This window comes from Pseudopodoces humilis, chromosome 21 (genome assembly GCF_049639895.1).
Source record: "Pseudopodoces humilis isolate 2021_Gansu_Grassland_sample_001 chromosome 21, ASM4963989v1, whole genome shotgun sequence".
Lineage (NCBI taxonomy): Eukaryota > Metazoa > Chordata > Aves > Passeriformes > Paridae > Pseudopodoces > Pseudopodoces humilis.
In genome coordinates, this window is record NC_142220.1 from 9861202 (window position 1) to 9884233 (window position 23032).

The 23032-nt window shown below is 51.9% G+C and overlaps 1 protein-coding gene across 4 annotated transcripts in view; it reads right to left on the reverse strand.

Annotated features, from left to right (window-relative positions):
* MYOCD (myocardin) overlaps nt 1-23032 on the reverse strand; it is a 219989-nt gene that overhangs the window by 49106 nt on the left and 147851 nt on the right. The window lies entirely within an intron of this gene.

The window sequence follows — 23032 nt, forward strand, 5'->3', positions numbered from 1 at the left end:
CATGGGGACAACCATCAGACGTGCTGGGACCGGCTGCATGCGCGTTCCTGGCAGCAGCAAACCCTGGGAACACAAGATGTCAGGCATGTCCCACCACCCCTCCCCTCACTGGCTGCTGCCTCAGTCCCACCTCCATGTCCTGGACAGCCAATCCCTTTGGCTTTCCTGTCTCCAGATCCTGCATACATCCACACAAATCCACCTCCTGGTACCCACAGGAGCCCATCCTGCGTGCCAGGGCTGGATACACTCCAGGGTCTGTGCAGGAGATGTTGTCCAGCAGCATTGGGAAGTGGCATTGGGAAGGCAGCAGTGAGGTCTGATGGAAAGCTCTTTAAAGCACCTGAACAATACCCAAAACTCAGATTCTCAGCTTGCTGGTGAATACAATCACTGCCCTCAGCAAGCACAGAACTCTGCTACTGCTCTAGGCTGCAGTGGTGGACAGTTCCCATCCCTTCTTGGCTGCGCACCAAATGACCAAGAAAAATTCAGGGCTAAAGCCTGGGAGGAAAGAGAGATTTGGTTTTGTAAGATTGTGACATGAGTTGCAGTGGAGAGGAATTCAAGGAACTCGCCCCTCCCAAACTGATTGATTCAAAGTATTTTGATAGCAGATTGTACACGAAGCAATTAAATAAAGAATAATGCAATGCAAATATTTCAGAAATGAGAGACACATGGAACAATGTTTAGAAGTCCAAGGAAAATCCATAGACATGAAATTTTAGCTAAAACCAGGACTGCTGTCAATGTTCTCACAGATCTTCCCTTGGTCCCTGTGCTGCTGTGAGAAGGTTGGGAATGGTTTTGCAGAGCGCCTGCAAAGGTGCAGGTCAGCTTCCCAACCGTGCTGGGAGCAGCTCCCCATTCCAGCAGCAGGGACAGAGTGACAATCCCTTCAGGAACCTGCAGCACACACCTGCCCAGGCCACACCAGGTGGCAGCCTGAAGGGGTCAATGTCATACACTCATGGAATGGTTTGGGTTGGACCTCAGAGATCATCTCATTCCAACCTCCTGCCATGCACAGTGACACCTTCCACTACCCCAGCGTGCTCCAAGCCCCATCCAGCCTGGCCTTGGACATTTCCAGTGATGGGGCAGCCACAGCTTCTTTGGACACCCTGTGCCAGGACCTCAGCACCCTCACAGGGAGGAATTTCTTCCTGATCCAATCTAAATCTTCTTTCTTTCTGCTTAAAGCCATTTCCCCCATTTCCTATCAGTCCAGGCCCTTGTAAAAAGTCTGTCTCCATTTTTCTTGTAGCTCCCTTCAGACACTGGAAAGCCAATTGGGTCATCCTGAAACTTCGTTTTTCCCAGCAAATCTCAGCTCTCCCAGCCTTTCCTCCTGGCAGAGCTGCTCCATCCCTCTGCTCACCCTGGAGCCTCCTCTGGGCTCTCCCCAGCAGCTCCAGCTCCTGCCTGTGCTGGGCCCAGGCTGGGGCAGCTCTGCAGGTGGGGTCTGAGCTGAGCACAGGGACAGAACCCCCCTCCCCTCCCTGCTGCCCACGCTGGGGCTCAGCCCAGGGCAGGGGGGGGTTCTGGGTCCCAACTCTCACTCACAGCACCCCCAAATCCTTCTCCCAGGGCTGCTCCCAAACCTGGATTGCCTCAATCTATATGCAGCACCTTGCACTTGGTTAAACCACATGAGGTTCCCACTGGGATTTCTCCAGCCTGTCCAGGTGAAATTTTGGATCCCTTTTCTCATTTCACCTCTGGTTATGCCATTCTTAGTCTACAGAAGCCACTGTATTTTGTATTTCAAGCAAGTTTCAGTCTGCAGCCGCTGTGATGGGGCCAGGAGTCTGCCAGAGCTTTGAAACAAGGTACCAGGCTGCTCTTTCCTTCATGAGCAGCCCATGCAGAAAAAAAGACCTTTAAAAATAAAATTATTTCAAATAAAGCCAGGAAGTTCAATGTGAGACAGAGTGGAAATCAGCAGACATCACAAAAAAAAATTCCCTTGACCCACTAAGACCTGCTGAGAGGCCTCTCCCTCAGAATTTCCCTTCAAAGGGAACCCTTTACATGGGAGAAGAAATCAGGAAGGGATGGGCACAGTTCCTCAGACATCTCCATTTCACTCCTTCATCTCTGAAAGAGGCCAAGATGCCAACTTCCCAAGCAAGCTAAGGCACCGTGGCAGCTCTGGAATGCATTTCTCATTATAATTCTAATTGTGTCTTCTATTGCTCTATATTTTTGTAGCTATTTCTAATATCACAAATATTTGCATTGCCCTGATTTTCTGAGATTCACTTCACATTCTCAGCTGCCATCTGCTCCTGATGCCATCTCGGGGAGTTCACTAGGTGGAGAACCAGAAGCCCTTGGAGGATTTACACCAGATTTGGAGTTCCATGATGTAGGACTCATCTTTAGCCCGTACATCTGGATCTCATCCTCTTCACTGACACATCAGCAGCAGGAAAAGCTGTGGCAAGGGACAGGGCCTTACCCTGTCCCTCAAAGTCAGCCCCGCTCCAGGCTCTTGGCTGTGAGCCCTCTCCTGCCCTGAGATGGGTCACAAAAACCCAAGCACTGTTGGCACTGCTCTGCTATGAACTCTACCCTCGAGTTTCCAAGATTTGATGCTCAGCCAGCTCTGTCAAGGGATCCACCTCATCAGGGTGGATGTCAGGGATACAGAATCACCTGCCTGAATGCCCCCATAACATTACCCAGGATACAAAAATCTGCCCTGAATCTTCTGGCAAGTGAAACGTGCCTTGGCAGATTTCAAACACAGGCAGGGTTTGCACGGTGCTGATCCCCTGAGCAGTGTTTGGGCTGTGGGAATGGGCAGTGGGAACCCTGTCAGCCCGGAGTGGGGAGCAAAACGAGGCAGTGACTCAAGGGGGGAATCACTGCCCTTCTTCCAGCCTCTCTGTGCAGCAGCTGCCTGGGACATCCCATGCTGGCAGAGGCAGCCCAGACCCACCTGCTCCTGTAGCTCCTGCTAAAGGGCAGCTTTCCTCTCTGCCTGCAGCCCTGGGAGGTTCAGCTGGCACAGGTTTGCACATACTGTCCCCTGCGTGCAGGCAGGAGGGGGACTGGGATAGAGCACAGCAGCTGACTCAGCCCAGAGCCCCAGATGTGAGTGCCTGCTCCTGCCAGGCTGTCAGGGGTGAATGGACAAGCAGCTGCCGAGTGCAGTGACCCTCACACAGCTCTGTGCTTACCTGCCCTCCTCATTCACCACTTCTCACCCCAAGCCTTGGCCCAAACCCATCTCAAGGTCTCATTCTGAGTTAGGAGACATCTACCAGTGAAAACTGGTGGCCAGGCCTTCCATCCTGCTCTAGGAAGATTCTGAGATGGGTTTCTTGTCCCTGGGTACACTGTTGGGGGTGTTTGTGGTTTCCTTGCCAGCTGTGTCTGTCCTGTCGCTGTGATCCCCAGCAGCTACGCCACCCTTTGAGCCGAGCCTGTCCCGAGGATGTTCCACAGCAATTCCCAGGAACTCACACAGCACTTCCCTGGAAAGTCAGCATGCCTGAGGCTGGCACTCTCTGCCTCCTTGCCATGCGTGGAGAGGAGCTCTGTGCCGTGCCTGGTCCATCAGCACACCACTGACCACCTGCCAGGCACGCAGGATTTATCAGCAGTTTGAGCTTATGCAAAGGTGCCTGGCTCCCTGCTCTCCCTGCAAGGACCCTGAGGGCTGCAGCAGGGACCAGCTCCTGCTCCCTGAAGGCCTTGGAGAGACAGACTGGAATGTTCCCAAATGGAGATGATGGGTGGTGAGAAGAGCAGAGCCCTGGCACACACTTTGCTGTGCACTCCCCGTGACTTCACCTTCCACCCACTCCCTTTTTGCTCCCTCCAGCCAGGGAGTAGGATGAGGTGGGGCACTCTGCTCACTGCAGGTGCTGCTGCAGCCAGTGCATTGCATTCCTCCTGGGCCCAGCCAGGGCTGGACATGCAGAAATCTGACAGTCATGACTGTGAACGCTTTACTAAATCCATGATTTCCACCTCTGCTTGGCAGCCCAGAGGAAAGAGGTGTAGAGGCAGCATCAGGGGACTTGGGCAGTCTGTGATGGTACAGTGACACGAGTCGTCATGGCAGCAGCTCCAGCACAAAGCTCACAGCAACACTTCACCCATGGGGAGATGTGCAGAAGAGATCACAAAGCTCATAAATAAACCAGGTCAGATTTTGGAGAGTGCTTCACCCCCTGGTGCTCAGAGCGGTTGCTCAGCACCCCCCGGAGCCAGTCACACAGCAAGAGAGGAGCTTTGCCAGGATGTGTGCTCAGCATGCCTTGGTGTCCAGCTAGCTGGGATTTCTGAGAGTGCTGAGGTTCCTGGTGAGCACGTGCATGGTTTGCAAGTGTTTGCAAAGCAGAAACATGCAAATTCAACCCTAAGTGAATGCTGATCTGAAAAGCCTAACCAGAGTGTATTTTTGGGTGTCCTGTTTAAAAGCCATCCAGTCAGGGAACAGAAACAATGGCAGATGATTTAAGCTATCAGTCACACGATGTGAACACGAGCAAAGAGCCAAGTCGAGGGATAGTGGTTTGAACTCTTTGCTCGTGAATAAGGGCACATTGGCAGAGCTCTGGGGGAGCAGCTTGATTCCTGGCTGTGGGGTCTCTGAGCTCTCCCTTGCCAAGTGCTTGTGTGAGGAGACTTGCTGGGTCTCACCAGGAGAGGGGGGTTAAAAGCTCCTCAGCGTGAGAGAAGCTGTCACTACCCTGCACTGATATGTCACAAGCACATCCTTCTTTCCCTGTGCTCACATCTCAGCAGGCTCCTGCCTCTTCTCTGCTCCAGATGTGTGATAGGGAGGATTTACTGAGTTCCCATGTGGCTTGTTCTTGGCTCTCCCTCTATCCATTACTGAGCCTGTTGCTGAGCCCTCTGCACACCCTCTTCTCCTCACCTGGAGAGGTGGGAAGTGGAAGTGGAGCTCAGATTCCCCGGGGCTGTGCCTAGCAGGGCTGTCCAGGGGATGCCCAGCTGTGCATGGCACACATACCCTGTCTGCCCTGAGAAGGACCATTGCATCACTGTGTGGTACAGAAATTGGTTTGGGGTAACCTCTGAGAGACCATTTGTTGTTTTTGAGGTACAAAGGAGAGCTCAAATGTGAGCATTTAGCAAAGTCTGTCCCTCTGGCTGCATGCTGCCTCCTCTCAGCACCCAAAAACTGGAAAAAACTGGACTTCAGTGTGTGCTGGGAGACGAAAGACTGAGCAAAACAAACACACCATTTCAGAGGAAGGGCTGATAACCAGAGCCTTTTCTTCAGCTCTGTGGCCCTGGTAATGCCCCGTGCCCAGAGGAGCCAGACACGGGGCTGCTTCTGCAAGTAAGGGATCCCCAAGCTGGACCTGCCCCTACACACAACAATGTGATCTTATTCTGCAGGCAATTGTCTCCATTGTGAAGGGATTTGATTAGCCTCCACTGTTTGTTCCTGTATCTCACTCCTGACCTTCAGACTGTATTTCCTCATTTTCAGATTCAATTCATAACAACCAGTTTATACCCATTTGTTCTTCTGCCAGCAAAGATCTTTAGCTTAAAGAGTCAAGAACAGATCTTCTTAATCCCTGGAATTTACCCCAGACTTATGTCCAGAGAGCAATGAACGTGTCTCTCTTGAGGCAGGCAACCAGATCTGCATGCACTTTTCCAGGCGTGGTCTCTCCAGAGCTCCTGCCATCAGTTTCTCCCTGTCGTTCATGCAGGAGCCATCCTGACACATCCTGGCATTGCATTTGCCCCTTTCACTGTGACTTCAGTGGGTTAGACTTGTCTTATGATAAACTCATGCTCTCTGGTTTTCCCCAGTGGTTTCCAGCTGCTGAACTCCCAGTCTGGAGCAGAAGCCCATTTCCCAAGGGCGTGATTCATGCTGGGATGTCACAGCCAATTCCCAAGATCAGCTACAAGTAAGATGCAATCCCATTCATCTAATCAGCAGTGTTATTTCTGCCAAGGTCTCTCCTGTCCTGGCTGACACCATCACCACAGCAGCAGTAGTGCTCCCAGGACCCAATGTTTTGTAAATTGTATTAATTATTGCTGTATTGACTGCAAGGAGCAATGTCTTACAGGGCATTCAGAGCTCCAGGAGGAAGCTGAGGCCCAAATCCTACTCTAAGGCTGTTCCCCAACGTGATGTGCTGCTGAGCCCATGCAGTGCATAGCTGGGAGACTGTCACTGGTGTATTTTATATGGTGCTTATTCTGCTGGGGAAAAAAAAACAAAACAAAACACCCAGAATTTTTTGGTCTAGCAAATTTAGTTTCCATTCTCTGCAGGCCCCAAAATTTCCTAAGACTGGAAAAAATTGAAACCACCATGTTCTCTGACAATAATGCAGAGAACTCACCACCTGAGGAGTCAAACCCTCAATCACTGGCTGTTAAATACACTGCAGCAGACATGAGGTTTGGCACGAGCCAGAGGCTTTAGCATGGAAAGTGGCAGAGAACTTGTGGGAAAACCAGGCAGGGAAAGGGAGCCAGAAGGCTGCAAAAGACAAATTGCTGCTCCTGGAGGGCTACAGGTAGTGCAAGCTCAGAGCTTGTGAACTGGTTTTCTTCCTTTGGCCCCAGAAGAAGTCTGTGATTTATCTGCTTCAGGTAGATGCAACCTGCTTCTAAGATGTCCTTGAAAATCCTGAACACACCTCCTGTTCTATTTCATCCCTTCCCCTTTCCCCTGAGTGCTTCTGGGGTGGAGATGAGGTGCTGAGGTTTTCAGGGCTGGTGGGGCTGAGCTTGTCCTGGGCAGGCTGGGTGTCTGGAGCCGCTGGACACACGATGGGACACGACACGGAGGGTGTTCCCATGGAACTGGGAGCTGGTTCCCAGCCTGTTCCCTCACAGCCTGCGGGGCTGGAGGGAGTCTGAGCAAGGCAAAGAGGGGTAAAATCAGTGCCAGAGCCTCCTTGACCCCAGCACCACCGGGAGAGCTGTGCCTCTCTGCCAGTGAGCTGCAAGGACCCCGCAGGCTCTGCCAGCTGCGGTGAGAGCCGCTGCACGGATGGGGCAGTGACCTCCCCGCGGTGCCGCAGGGCTGGGCGAGGAGGTGGTGGCTGCCCCGGCTCTGGGTAGCCGGTCCTCGCTGCTGGGCTGGCTCCGGTCCTGGCACACCCTGCCTTGCTGGGCTGGCTCACAGCTGCCTCCAGTTCCGTGCCTGCATCTGGTGCTGCTGGGCGCCTTCAGTGCGCTCCGTGCTGCCACAGCGAGCCAGAGCACGGCTGTGAGCACAGCTCTGCCCAGGGAGCTGCTCCTGCCGGGGCCAGGCTGGCATCCCCCGAGGCATCTGCTCCTGCCTGGCATCATCCTCTGGAGCGGCTCCTGCCGGGGCCAGGCTGGTATCTCCCTCCGGAGTTTGGTCCTCCCGAGCCAGGCTGGCATCTCCCTCTGGAGCTGCTCCTGCCTGGCATCTCCCTCTGGAGCTGCTCCTGCCTGGCATCTCCCTCTGGAGCTGCTCCTGCCTGGCATCTCCCTCTGGAGCTGCTCCTGCCTGGCGTCTCCCTCTGGAGGCTGCTCCCAAGCTTCTGAGCTCCCGGAGCAATCTCACTCCCTCACGCTTCCCTGCCAGCAGGTCTCCATCCCCTACCAGCAAAGGCGATCATGGCCCGAGGGCAGGAAGCGAGCAGAGCAAAGCAGATAAAATCAGTGAGAGGAGACCTTACAATGATTCAGGTGAAGGTGAAGTACGCTCTGGAGCCAGCTGCGTGTGGGGTTTGTGTAGGGGCTTCTCCCTTCCTGAGAGCACAGGCCATTGTGAGTACACACACGGCCCTTGCTGGGAAAGGCCCTTTTTCAGCTCATTCAATTGCACCAGTGCCAGAACTCGGAGGGGGGTTTGGGAACCTTCCCCCTCACTGCCTCAAAACCCAGAGAAAATATTCCTGGCTATTGCAGCATGAAATCCCAGGGCTGCCTGCCGTGAATCCTCAAGAGAGTAAACACGATGGCACGGGCACGTGTGGGGCTTGATGGGAAAAGGCAGGGACTCCATTTCCACTTCTGCTGCTCCCTTTACTAATACAAAATGAAACACAGATCAGATAAATTAAAGCCTTGTTTTTTGCCCCTTTGGAGAGCCCAGGAAACTTTGGTGGCTCCGTGCATCAAGAGCACATGCAGCTAAAGCCAGATGAACAGGAAAAACTGACCCAGCATCTTCAAAGGATTAAGGCAGCAGGAGTAAGCTATACACCATGTAAGGCTCTGACAGGGGGAAGCAGAGCTTTTTAATGAATCACTGCATGGGCTGCTCTCATATGCCTTTCCCTGTGGGATGAGGCACAGTGATAAGCATTCCCTGACCTGCCTCGGACACTCAAACAGCATTTCATCATTCCCCTCCCCACACTACAGACAAGCAGGACAGAGACACAAAAGAGAGAAACGAAGCTCACATCCTCCTCTTGGCCTGTTTCATCTTCCTTTCCACCAGTAAAGCTGATCCCTCCCTGCCCTTTGAGAGGGCATCTCCTTCTGGGCAGCCTTTGCAGCCTCTCATCCCTGCTCACAGAGAGGGAAGGAGTGACCCTGGCTCACCAAGCTTGAGATCCCAGATCCTATAGGCCTGAGAGATTTAAGTGACCCTGGAAGACCCATGTCTACACAAAAAGGGTTTTAAAAGCAATCAGGGAATTGAATACAGAGGAGATCTTGTCAACTTTCTGGTTCCATTAGCACTGTCAGGAACACTAAGAATATAGACATTACATGGTTTGAAAATGTTTCCAAGAGTTCTGTGTATTATTATGCTATCTCTGATCTAAACCCCTGTTAGGGATTTCATGGTCTTAGCCTGTGTTTGAGATTCAGCACATTAATCAGTGAGATCTCTCCGAGATGTGTCAACAAATTCAACCCGCTGTTCTGCGTTAGCTGCTCCGAGTAAATGAGCACCGTGTTTAGGAGCAGCATGAACCTGCAGGGGCTGAGTCACCGCGCAGGACCTCACGAACGAAGGAGATGTACCAGAACACCTTTCCAGTGGAGACTGCCAAGAAACAGGCCAGGGGCACAAATCCCTTCTGTCCACACTGGCTGCTTCCCTCTTCATAGTGCTTCTTCTATGGTGTGGAGTTTCAGAAAAGGGCAGCTAAATGTTAAGGACTTGTGTAAATGGGGCATTTGAATGGGTCTGTAACCCGTGGGGAATGAATGCTGCACCTGCACACAGAGCAGCCAAGAGACCAAGCACTGGCTGTGCCCAGCCCTGGGTGCTCTCTGGCCTGAGTCCTGTCTGCCGTGTCCTCTGCATGGGAGGAAGTGGGAATCTGACAAAAGGACAGTGGCACCTGGGAGAAGGGAGTGGCAGATGTCTGCAGCCCTGTGTTCTCAGTCACAAAGCAAACACAGGTGTAGCCATGCAGCCAGCAGAAAGGAGGGTGGAGAATCATGGAATCACAGCGTCACAGAAAGACCTGGTTTGAAAGGGACTTTAAAGATCATCCTCTTCCATCTCCCACTACATGAGGTTGTTCAACCTGGCCTTGGACACTTCCAGGGATGGGCCAGCCACAGCTTCTCTGGGCAGCCTGTGCTGGGCCCTCACCAGCCTCACAGTCAGAACTTTCTTCCTAATACCTAATCTAAATCTACTTTCAGAGAGTGTGAAGCCGTTCTCCCTTGCCCTGTCCCCCTCCTCCATGTAGGCTCCCTGCATGACAGCAGGTTGTGAACTGTTTGTTCATCCATAGCTTGTGCTTCCTACACAATGAACACGATGAAGATTTACAGCTTGAGCTCTGGAGACACGACATTTCCATCAGCCCCAGGAACTCAGAGCACCCTGGGTGTGAAGCCCAAAGCATTGAGGAGGAAACAGGGCAGCGGTGTGTGGCGGTGGGGCTGTGCTGCTGTGAGCTGGGTGTGGGGCAGGGGCCGGTGGTGCCGGCAGCCCCGGGAGCCCCAGCGCTCCCTCAGCGCTCTCCCGTGTCCCGCTGCCGTCGGGGAAGGGCGCGAATGTTTGCGCGAGAGCCTTGGCACCGAGCGGGGCACAGTGTGCTGGTGGTGGTGCAAATGTGCATTTCCTGCATTTCCACACGCCATGCCCTGAGATTTCATTTCCTCCCTCACGCATCCCGTGCCTGGGAGTCAGCTGGCAGCACGGTTTGTGGTACCGTACCCCGATGCACATCAGAAATCCAGTCCAGAATTATTCTCCCTGTTGACCAACATTTCTGAGACAATAGAAAGATGAAATTAATTGCAGAACTCATGTTTTTAGAAGGAAATGGAATTAAGCAAAATGTTCTCTACCAAAATCTGATCTAGTAAGAGTGAAAGGGAAAATAAAGGGAGTGTTACTGGAAACGCTACTTTGCAATACTGCATTTCCCAGCAAAGATAACCTTGGGTACAAGCTCTGATCAAATCCACACTGTCTTAATGAGGTACCACTGTGCTAATCAGCTGCTTGTAAGGGCTGGAGCAATCCTCAGCAGCAGAAAGCACCCTTGGAGCAGCACAGTCGCTCAGGACTCTCTCACTGACTCACATCCTCTGCAGAGCCCTGGCTGCAGCACCAGTAAAGCTTTACATGAACACATTAACTGGCTGTTGGAGATGCCCACCACAGGGTGTGCAAGCTCTGCTACCCAGAGACTGCCTTTAATCAGCTTTTTGCCATGATAACATCATCCACAGTGCTGGTGCAGACCAGCCTGTGCATCCTCCACACAGAAACAGAATTTCTTATAATGAGTATAATTATTTAATAACACTCCTTCAGGTGTAAAGAGATCTTTGTAGTTGACTTGATTGTCTGGTTTTGATATGTCCTTCTCAAAGGTTTTTTGACAAGTTTCTATGCTTCACCTGATCATGGCTGGTGGTGCTGGGGGCCTCTTGCACTTGACATTATTAAAACTCAAAGGGTAAAATGATGCCAGTGTTTCCTCTTGTCCCTGAGAGCTCGTGGGACTGGCGTTGACCTGTGCAGAGAAAGTCTGTCTGTGAACCACAGGCAGGCAGAAGCAGGATGCTCTGCCTCCCTCTCCTTTGGGGTGGAGATGTCATGGTCCCCTGTCATTGTCACGGGGAAGCCTCTCTGTGGTCACCCACCTGGTGAGGGCCTCCAGAGAGGAGGAGCTGCAGCCCAGCAGAGTGACCACACCTCAGGGACAGGGACATCCCGGGCTGGTGTGTGGAGCAGGGCTGGCTGCTGGCCGGGGCTCGCCCTGCACTGGTCTGGGCTCGCGGGCGGCTCAGGAGCGAGCTGTGCTAAGCTCAGTGCCAGGGCTTAGGGCTTTTGAAAACATGAACGACAGCTCGAGCAGCATCCAAACTGCCTAGCTCCACCTCATTTGGGAAAAAGTGACAAGAGGGGGATATCCGAAATAATGAGTTTTCTGACTATTTACTCAAAACATGACAACAGATAAACTCCAATCATAGGTTGCATTCAAATATTGGGATACTTATTCCAAATATGGTCCTGTTGCAATTGTATGATAAACATGAAAGCGAGAGTGCAGTTATTTATGTCCTGCCTTCAGCTCCTCAATAGCATGTTTAAGTTTAGGGTATTTATGCTCTTTCATCCAGCTGTCTGACTTTATCAAGTCCTGTACAACTTGTGAGAGGCAACCATGCCAGCAGCAGAACAAGCCCCAGCAGACCTTGGTAGAATGGGCTTCCCTCATGGAAAGCACATTATGTCCCTCCTGCTTCTCTCCTGGCCCCCATGGAGCAGTTCTGGCACAAAACTGTTGTATTACATAGTCCCCTGGCAAGGAGGGAAGGCCTTTCTCCCTGGCTGGGGCTGGAGGAGCTTCCAATATCATTTAAATGAAACAATAACTTGATGGTAGCGAGAGAGGGTTATTTGGGGTGCTCCAAGAAGGCACATACTGTGCCCAGGAGCAATGGAAATTTAGGCAAAGGGAAGTTTTGACTAAAGAGCCAAAAAAAGATCTTGGCAGGACCTCCTGTACTCTGTGGAGCCACCTCTCGTGTGGCAGGATGGATGCCCTCCTTAACTGCTGATTTGGACTTGGATTCTCGCTTACTGCTAGGGTATTGTGTTTACTTTCATGCTCTGCTCTGGCCATGGACTGAAACTGTCAAGAGTCCCCTGAAGAGACAGGGCTGGAGCTGTACCCAGCACAGACATTCTCCTGGGCTTGGGTCAGCCTCCAACGCCTCAGAGCCCAGGGCCAGGGATTCCACATCTTCCTGGAAGATCAAACCTAAGGGCATCTGGATGGGGCAGTGGAGACTGGGAAAGCCATCCCCTGAGGTAAGCGCAATGCCAGGAGAGTAAACACTCCCCACATCTTGGTTCTGGATGAAGGAACTCAGAAACCCACCGTGACCTCTGACTAATTTGAATTTTGGGCTCCAACACTGGGATTCTGGGCTTAAGCAGCACAGATTACCCTAACCCTGCTACCCCAGGGCTCTTTGCAAGTATAAGTTTCATAAGAAAAACTTAGTAGAGGAAGAACTAATAAAGGACCGAGTCACAGAGTTGTCAAGGCAAGAGATGCTCTTCCTGACCTGCCAAACCAGGAAAACAGCCACAGCTGCAAAATATTCCAAGGATAATCCATCTTCTAGCAACAGGACCAGAAATGGGTGTCCTGCCTCTCAGGGGATGGGCAACAAAGCCACTGAGTGCCACCAGTAATGACAAATCCCACCCAGCGTGACCTTGTGCACAGCCACCCACACACCCCCTGTTCCTCTGAGTTTAAGCTGTCTCCCAAATCTCCCAGTTTCACTGTTCCTCACCCTTAAATTACAGACATATTGTTACATCAGCTTTTCCAAGTTCTTGTCAGCTTTATGATCTACTGAGAGCTCCCTGGGGGCTCAGCTCTGGACCCTGCCCACAGCAGAGTGCAGGCTGTACTGGTTGCTTCACACACAATAGAAAACTTCCAGGGGGAAAATCAAACAAATTCCCCAAGTGCCTACTTTGCACTTGAAAATTAGTGTTGGATAATGCCTCCAAATTTTTATTTCATCCTCTGAAGCTTTGTCACAGGAGATTTCTTACACACATGAATGTGTAACATGCTCAGAATCCATGGGAATTCTGCATTTACAGCACCCACTTTTACAGGGTCTAACCCACTGAATGTGTCTTAGCACTTGAATGATGATAACAAAGAGTGAAGAGGGAAACTCAGCATGTTCTGCTGTTTCTTTGCTGTCCCTCAAGGTTTGTATCTCTGTATTATGTCATGGCAACCTTGCACCTTGTCTCAGATCAGAGGGTCTCTGTCTCTCCATCTTATCTGCTCATTTCCCTCTTTTGTCTTCATAAAATCACGGAATGGTTTGGGCTGGAGGGGACCTTAAAGACATTAAAGAGCAGTTCCCTGCCCTGCCCTGAGGGGACACCTTCCACTGTCCCAGGGCGCTCCAAGCCCTGTCCAACCTGGCTTTGGGCAATTCCAGGAATGGAGCAGTCACAGTTTCTCTGGGCACCCTGTGCCTGCCCACCCTGCAACCCTGCTCTGAGGCCAGCTGGGTGATGGGCACCAGGTGAAAGCACATCAGCCTTTCATACAAGCCCCAGAGTAAGAATCTACCCTCGGTGGCACGTTTTTGGTTGCTTCTGACTTCACTTTTGCATGGATCTCCCATTGGGGATCAGCAAACATAATTCCTTGATTGCAAAACTTAGCCAAAAGCAGCTCAGAAATTCACTTGTCAGACTGATCTAAGTTTAGCTGGGTTCCTTCCATTCTTGACTGATGTAATATAATTTTCCAACACCTACAATACTTTCTACTTCACAGTGTGAAGCCATTAGTGTATTATTGAATATTAATCTCATTGAAGCTGTTTCTCTCTCATATATGTCCATTTATTCTCCAACTTTGTCTTTTTTGGATTTTTTTCATAAAGAAAGACAATAGTGGATGAAGAGATGGCTTTATTATTAGTTTGTGTGTGTAATTCAGAGAACAGCAAAGCAAAGAGGCACATGCTAAGATGCATGAGCAGGGTGCTTTGCTCTCCCAAACCACTGAGGGTTGGTGAGATGGTCTGAAAAAGACAATCAGGCCTCCAGAACCTGAAAATTCAAGTCCAGCCTGGAGTTCAGATCATAAAACAGATGTTTATAGAAATCTTTTTCTGGATGGGCAGGGGGAAGCATATTCTGGAGGGCACTGATCTGGGAGGACAGAAAAGGACAGTCCCATCTGCAGTTGTTTCTCAGAGCACTCTTTTGCCCTCCTTACAGAAGAATGCACCACACCACCCAGCTATGCTCCAGACCTCAATGTGCAGGTGTCAGAGCCAGGCCTGCAGCCCAGGGGGTTTCTGCATTTTCTGCATTCACCAAACTGAACCTCAACACCTTCCAGAAGCTGCCCCGTGACACCCCAAGCTCCTGCTCAGGCATCTCATAAGTCACAGCAGCAGCAGCAAAGGGATTGTGCCGGCGTCTCCGAGGCTGGGATTTAGCCCAAGCATCACAAAGTCCTGCACAAAGTCTGTTGATACTGATGGTGGCATCTCATCTGGAAGGAGCCCAGCATGTTTCTTACGGCCTGGCGAGCTGCGGTGCCAGCGAGAGAAGACGGGGCTGTGTTTGTCAGCTGCCACCATTCGCATCTGCTCCTCCATCCTCTCCTCCTGCAGCTGAGCTCATCTGGGAGCTCTCTCTGTGTGCTTCATCGAGCCCTGTGCTGGGAACAGCAGTGGACAGCCTTCTTTGGCTGAGCTAAAACCAAGGCTGGAGGCAGGGAGATAAAACCAGTTCTCCCACTGTGCTGTGCTCAGCAGAACTAATTGAGGGGCCTATTAAGAAACAATACACAGTGACATCCACATTATAGAGCCTTTTGTGCAGGCCAGAACCACACTTAAAAGCGTCTTCCAGTTCTTTTGCCACCCGTGTTTCATTTCCAATCTAGGAAAATTGAGCAGCAGGGAAAGCTGAGAACTTGTTGATCGTGTCAGATTGCTCAGTGAAGTTTCCCATTATCCGCCCTCCATCCCTGCTCTCTCAAGGCATTGCTGACATGGAGCACAAGCAGAGGGAATACTGCCCATAGAGAGGCAACCAGATCGATTTTTCTGACTAGTTTTTTGCTTAGAGGCATTGCTCATGCAGGTTTTTACACTCTGGGTCAAGCAGAGCATTCCAAACCCCTCAAGCATGATTTATCTGCAGCAGTGCTCCCATTGCCTGAACCCTACTGCTTTCAAGCAAATAGCTGACAAGGAGCTTGGGCAACTTGGAGACAGAATATGGCTTTGACATATGAGAATTTAGGCTTCAAACCAATAAAGATGGAGCTGATTCTGTGAGCTGCAGCTTGAAGAGGAGGCTGGGGTGTGGTGTCCATTGCAGGCTGCTTGTGGGCTGGAGCTGCCAAGGCATTCCCGAGGCTGAGCAGGACAAATCCAGGTGAGAGATGGCCAAGTCTCACATGTTGCTGCAGGGAGCAGGATGTTTTGGTATGGGTGTTAGTAGGGAAGGCTGCTGGCCCCTCTGCAGCCTGGGGAATGAGATGCCAGGGCAGAAATGCCTCCTCAGAGCACCTGGCTGCTGCAGATGGGATCAGGGAAAGGGAGCAGCAAGAGGGTTTGTGCTCAGACAAGCTGCCAGGAGAACAGAGCACACACAGTCATATCATCAGTCTGTGCAGGAGGAACAGCAGGGCTTAGAGATAAGGAAGAGTTATGGATACAGTTAAAAGTAATGAATGGACTTCACCTAGGAAGGAAAGCAGGCAGAGAATGAAATTAGAGTTTGCAATCATATGACAGCAGATAAAGGAAGTGAGTCCTGAGGCTATTAGGAAGGTTTGTCCTGAGTCCAAGAGAGCCATCCCAGAAGGCTCATCCCTGCCTCTCTCAGTCCTGTGTGACTCACTGGTGCAGGGCACAGGCCAGCAAAGCAGCTCCTCTTCCCTGCTAATGGCCATGAGGAGCCTTGGAGCATCATCCCAGAGGAGCTGGGGCTTTGTGCTGCTGCTCCAGGGCTCTGGTTCTGGTGTGCTGTGGTGGCACCAGCAGGGTGGAAATCACTTCACCTGAAAGGCCCCTGGGGCAGGTTGTGCTGCAGTGAGACATCAAAATTCCTGGGGCACTTTCTAGGGAAGAGAGCACCAGGGTGGGACATGAGACAGTGAAGCCATGAAAGAGAGTAAAGGAGATAGAAGAGATACTGGGGGGTGGCAAGTTGGATGGGCAGCTCTGAAGGGAGCCCAGAGATCCTACTCTAGACTGAGATGACAAGCTAGAAGCTGACTGAAGTGAGCTGGGGTGAATCCCAACCTGAAATCCAGCATCACCATAAGGGAATTGCTATCCATGGGCTACAGGGGGATGTGGCCTTTCTCATTTTATTTGCAATGCTAGAGAAAGGAGACAAATATTTACTGGGATGTTTATTTGAGAACAAGTTGGTGGGAAGAAGAGCATGGCTGATATCAAAGGAATGCTCATTCGTGTTACAGCCTTTGGAAGCAGTGTTTATGATTAATTCATCTTTCTATGATCAGCACTATCCACAGAGTGTTTGCTATTTATTTATTCATTTATTACCCTTTTCTGTATCCATCAGAGTGATTTATAACATATAATGAACTGAAGATCATTAGTGCGTGACTGAAGAACTGGTACAAGCTTATCTCCAGGACATTGCTCGGCAAAGCACCAAATTCTCTTCTGAATTTATTTTTCCCCATCAATACATCATCTAAGATGTGGTGTTTTCTTCAGCCTGGCCATTCCGAAGATGTTATTTCCCTTTGGGAGGCCCTGGTTGTTCAAATGATCAGCAGTTGACAGCTGCCTGGACCACACTACAAAAGAATTAAAGCCAACAACGTTTCTATCTTTTCATCTTTCCAGCCTTAGACTGAATCAGGCACTGGCTGCTACTTGTTGCTGCTATTCACGACATCGCTGGTGTTGCTGTGACCTTTTCTCTGTTATGGTCTTATCTGATGTTTGCAGGACTTTGTATAATTGAGGGGTTTATGTGTAGTGATGTTTCTGGGTCATTTTCTCTCTGTTTCTGAAGGAATTTATCATTGAAGGGTGCTCCAGAAGTGACATCACAGCATGAAGTCCCCCAGGATGTCCTGAGGAAGGAGCAGCTCGGTGCCTCACCCTGGGCACAGGGGCCACCCCAGCCCAGCTGGGCTGTCCCAGCTCACAGGGGGCAGGAGCCACAGCAACTGTCCTGCTCCAGAGCTGTTCTCATCCGGGAGTCCAGCAAACAGAAAGTGAATTCAGCACAGGCTGGAGGGTGTTTTCAGTCCAAGATACCATTTCTGACAGAGTCCTGCCCTGTTCAGACTGCACAGGACCATCCTCTGCTCTGGCAATGTTAAACAATAGCTGTGCCTGATGCACCAGGCAAGGTTGCTCTAACTGCTGCTGGTTGAAATTTTAGCCAGATGAACAGAGCCACTTGGGGCCCACATCTAGGATCTCTTCCCAGCTTCCAAATTCAGTGGCAATTGAAAAAAAAACAAACAACCATCCACCATGCTGTTCTGTCATTGCACTGGGCATTGCTGCAGTTCCTGAACCAGCGCACATCTGACAGTGGAGGGGCAGAGGATTTGCTGCTACAAGGAATCAGTGGGCAGCAAAACACACCCAGGCAGTCTGCTGCACCCACAGCCTGGCAGGCAGGAGCTCAGACACCCCAGTGCTGCCAGCACCACACCAGGGTGACAGGGATGGACACCCCAGTGCTGCCAGCACCATCCCAGGATGGACATTTCCACCCCCCTCAGTGGCATTCTGAGAGGACTGGCACTACCCAGACAGGATGTGGTCTGTGCCAGAGGGTGAGGGAAGCTGGTTAAAGGCAGAAAGAATGGAAAATGTTCACTGCTGTTTCTGTTTAGTTTTAGGAGCTGATCCAGCTGAGATAATAACAGAAGAGTTCACTTTGCCATGTCAAATATGCAGGTACTTTGCAGTATTAAGATTTGATGTCCTGTTCTTATAAAACTGGCCCCTGCTGACTATGGGAAGAGAAAGTTGCCCATAAACAATGTTTTATTTCTTATTTAACACAAATTCTTGGGCAAAAGGAGTCAATCAATTTTTCATAAAGTATAAAACAGAGATAAGTGCTTGGGATCATGTGTGACTCCCTGTCAAACAGAACCGATAAGTCCATGATGCAGTACAGGGAGTACTTTACAAGTATTGTCCAAGTGACCTTTTCATTAGTTTGCCTTAAGCAGTTAATCTCTTTTTTCCAGGATACAGACTATTTTAAGTCCCATTACATCATGCATGTATTTTAAATATTAATTTTCCTTCCATGTCATGCCTAGGAGGATTTGGTTGTTTTTTACCTTGTTTTAATGCAGTCCTCCCCATCTTGCTGAGTTTTCCAGCAGAGTCAGAGTTAAGCAGCTTCCAAGCAAGAACTGAAAGTGCTTGTTTGCAGGGAGTATGTGATGCCTGAGGGGCAGGATGTAAAACCCTGTGATTTAGCAACAGCTGCCAGGCCAGAAGCAAGGATTGGACCTCTGCAAAGGCAGCCTGTGATGGCAAAGGAAATATAGAGCCAGTGAGTGAAGGCATTTAGTGCCTGTGTGTGTGGTTCCATAAACGGGAGAAATGCAGGGCTGAGCCAGTGCACCTCAGCAGGGCTCCAGCTTCTACCTAAAAATACTTGAAAATTCTTTAGAAGAAAAAAAAAAGGGCCTCAAAAGTGTCACAGGCATGCTGTTATTTCTGACTTGTAAATCATTTCAAACTCCCTGTGCCACATAGAGAAAGAGCTGCCATCTGCCAAAGGAGCCCAGAGTCTTTAAACAAAGCTGTTCCTTACCCCATGCTGAGCCTTGCAGTGTGAAAAAAATGCCACAACACCACCTTTGGTGTGTTCCCATCTCCCTGTATTTGGAGTCACTGGTCTCATAACAACAGAGCCCCAGCACAGAGCTCAGCTTCGTGCAGGGTTCACACTTTATTATAAGCCACAGTTGAAAGAACAAAAAATAAATCCACTTTGTTCTTCGGAGCTGCGGGTGAAGCAGAGATCACAGCATTTATAAGCCAGGTTGCAAAGGGTAAAGCAGGACCTTGTTTTGTTGATATCCAGGGGTAACAGGCAGTGCTGAGCCCTGTGCTCATCAAGTGTCTCCTCTCCAAAAGAGGCTGTTCTCCCTGCAGGGGGACACTCCTGCCCCCGCTCTGCACAGCCCCACAGTCACTGCTCTGCTGCTGGAGCAGCTCCACAGGATCCCTGCACTGCTGCCAGGGGGGACCGACCCCTGAGCACCCGTGGAGAAAGCACAGGGATGTCTTCCAAGCCCTGCTCTAGGCCTGGAGGCATAGTTTGTAGGTGGTAGCTCTCATTTTTATCATGGGCATGTTTTCTGCCTCTCTTCAAGCATACTTGCTGTGAGAGAGAGCATCATGGAAACACCCTACCATCAGATGGATGCAGTTTATGTGAGCTAAAAATGTGTCAGGGTTTTTGAGAGCAGTCCAGAGAAGCCTTGCCTGGCCTGCTGACTCTTTCTCAAACTTTCTGGAGGGCTGGAACTAGTGGAACAATCACTTGGCATGGTCCCATCCAAAAAAGAATCCCCCAGCCTGTCCCAGCCTGTCCCAGCCTGTCCCAGCCTGCTGAAGCCAAAGTGAAGAGTCAGTGGCCTGAGACCACCATGGTGAAACAAGGAAAGCAAGGAGCCAGTGCTGCACCTCTGGCTTAGCCCAGTGCCCTGCCCTGCCATCTGCTCTGCTTCCTCTGCCACACCAGTGGGACTCTTCAGGACTCTCTTCTCTGGGTCTCAGGTATTTGGGATTGCTCCTAGGAATGTGCCAGCTGGGTCACCCCCAAGCCTAGATCTCACCATCTCAAGGAACAGAGCAGATCAAATCTGCTCCAAAGAGGTTCTTCATCTCCCCAGAGTTTCCCTCATCTCCTCCAGGGCTGAAGAACACTGGGGAAACCATTCACTCAATTCCCTCAGTGTATTCCCTCAGCAGGCCTGGTATTACCAGGAAAGAAAAGGGATTGTCCCAAGAACTGACTGGAGGAGGAGAAGAAGGGGACAATTCCTCTCTGTGGTCCCCTACAAGAGTGGCAGGTGGCTGAGGCAAAGATGGACAAACAGTAAAGAAGAGGAGCCCAGGTAGCCTTGATCAGCTCCTCAGACCCAGTGTCTGACTGTGTTTTGTCCCAGGAGGAGGGAAAAAGGGGCAGGAGGCCACTCTGGAGAGCTGGGCTGAGATAAAAGCTTCCTTGAAAGGTTCATGAGTGCTGAAACTTCCCAAGTCCTCATTAGTTTTGGCCATGGCCATGCTACACTATTGCTACACTCCCTGCAGAGCCAGAGCAAGGAATTAAAACATTTGTGTTATTTCTATGGTCATGAATTTCTGAGGTTTTTTTGCAGTGCTTCTGTATTTTCCCCTTCTTCTCATCAGTAACACCCAGGTTCTTCTTTATGTTCATATTATGCAAAAAAATTCACAGTTCCAACAGCATTTACTCTGAGAGCCCACCTCTCCTCCCCTTGTTGCATCTCCTGAAGATTTGACCTATAAACCCCACACCCTGGACCATTTCTGGACAGATTTTTTTTATTCTCAGCTTTTGTTGTAGCTTAATAAAAATATTTCTTTTTCAGCAATGGCTTTTACACTTTTTATTATCCAAAGGGACTACCTTCCCTGCTTCCCTTCCTGTTTCTGAAGGGAGCTTCAGTCCACAGTCACACTGAAACAGCACTGGTTTAAAAAGTAAAGCAAAGCACTTTTTGTGTGGGTGAGGCTGAGTGCCCAGCTGTGATGGGCTGGTGGATCCTGTCCAGTCCAGGAGGGTGGACACCAGGACCTCTCCCCCAGCGATTCAGCCAACAGGGGAGAGAGTTTAACTGAGAGGCACTTCAAAAACCAGAAATACTTTCTGAATATGCAGGAAGTCAGATGAGTGTTATCTCAAACTAAAGAGCTGAACAGTGTTCGTGGCTGCCTGATGAATTGTTAGCAAACTGAGCTTTCTCGGTGACTCCAGGGCCAGCTTGCCAGGTCTGGGGGCACCTCTCAGGACTGACCTCCCAGCAGTGCCCGGCTCCGTGCTCTGCACACCGGGAACATATGGACACGGTCTCCTGCAGGCTGTTGTGGCTGCTCCAACACGCCAAATGTAAATCGTGAAAGTGAAATCGCGAGGGGAGCTGATCTCCGCGCTGTATTAGACAAAATAGCCGCGCGCACGCAGATAAGCGCCGAGTGTGAAGTGTCCGGCAGGAGGAGGTTTCACATTCCGCCTGACTCAATGGAGCCTTAAAATAGCACTTCCCAATGGAATACTTTAAACAAAGGCATCCAAGGGGTTATTAATACCATGAGACAGAACGGGTTTCATGTATTCCAGCACAGAAGGGCAGAAAGGGAGCGGTGCGTGTTGAGTGCGGGCAGCCACTGCCGGGGGCAGCTCGGCCCTTCCCCGGCCCCGGCCCGGGAGGAGCGGGGCTGTCCCAGCCTGCAGGTGCCGGTGCCGTGTGCCAGCCCTTCTGCAGCCCGGCAGGGCAGGAAACACGAGCTCCAGAGCTCCAGAGCTCCGGAGCGGCTTCCAGCCAGCGCACGGAGATGCTGCTGGGGTGCGGGGTGAGCGCGGCTCCCGCACCCAGCCCAGGACCCAGCCCAGGACCCAGCCCCGATCCCAGCTCCGATCCCAGCCCCGATCCCAGCTCCATTCCTGTCCCGCTCCTGTCCCGCTCCTGTCCCGCTCCTGTCCCGCTCCTGTCCCATTCCTGTCCCATTCCTGTCCCGCTCCTGTCCCGCTCCTGTCCCATTCCTGTCCCATTCCTGTCCCGCTCCTGTCCCGCTCCTGTCCCGCTCCTGTCCCGCTCCTGTCCCATTCCTGTCCCATTCCTGTCCCGCTCCTGTCCCATTCCTGTCCCGCTCCTGTCCCGCTCCTGTCCCATTCCTGTCCCGCTCCAGCCCCGCTCCTGTCCCGCTCCTGTCCCGCTCCTGTCCCGCTCCTGTCCCATTCCTGTCCCGCTCCTGTCCCGCTCCAGCCCCGCTCCTGTCCCGCTCCTGTCCCGCTCCTGTCCCATTCCTGTCCCGCTCCTGTCCCATTCCTGTCCCGCTCCTGTCCCCGCTCCTGTCCCGCTCCTGTCCCGTTCCTGTCCCGCTCCTGTCCCGCTCCTGTCCCGTTCCTGTCCCGCTCCTGTCCCATTCCTGTCCCGTTCCTGTCCCGCTCCTGTCCCGCTCCTGTCCCGTTCCTGTCCCGCTCCTGTCCCGCTCCTGTCCCGCTCCTGTCCCGTTCCTGTCCCGCTCCTGTCCCGCTCCTGTCCCGCTCCTGTCCCGCTCCTGTCCCGCTCCTGTCCCGCTCCTGTCCCATTCCTGTCCCGCTCCTGTCCCGCTCCTGTCCCGCTCCTGTCCCATTCCTGTCCCGCTCCTGTCCCATTCCTGTCCCATTCCTGTCCCGCTCCTGTCCCATTCCTGTCCCGCTCCTGTCCCGCTCCTGTCCCATTCCTGTCCCATTCCTGTCCCGCTCCAGCCCCGCTCCTGTCCCGCTCCTGTCCCGCTCCTGTCCCGCTCCTGTCCCATTCCTGTCCCATTCCTGTCCCGCTCCTGTCCCATTCCTGTCCCGCTCCTGTCCCGCTCCTGTCCCGCTCCTGTCCCGCTCCTGTCCCATTCCTGTCCCGCTCCTGTCCCGCTCCTGTCCCGCTCCTGTCCCGCTCCTGTCCCATTCCTGTCCCGCTCCTGTCCCGCTCCTGTCCCGCTCCTGTCCCATTCCTGTCCCGCTCCTGTCCCGCTCCTGTCCCGCTCCTGTCCCGCTCCTGTCCCGCTCCAGCCCCGCTCCTGTCCCGCTCCTGTCCCATTCCTGTCCCGCTCCTGTCCCATTCCTGTCCCGCTCCTGTCCCATTCCTGTCCCGCTCCTGTCCCATTCCTGTCCCATTCCTGTCCCGCTCCTGTCCCGCTCCTGTCCCATTCCTGTCCCGCTCCTGTCCCCGCTCCTGTCCCGCTCCTGTCCCGCTCCTGTCCCGCTCCTGTCCCATTCCTGTCCCGCTCCTGTCCCGCTCCTGTCCCGCTCCAGCCCCGCTCCTGTCCCGCTCCTGTC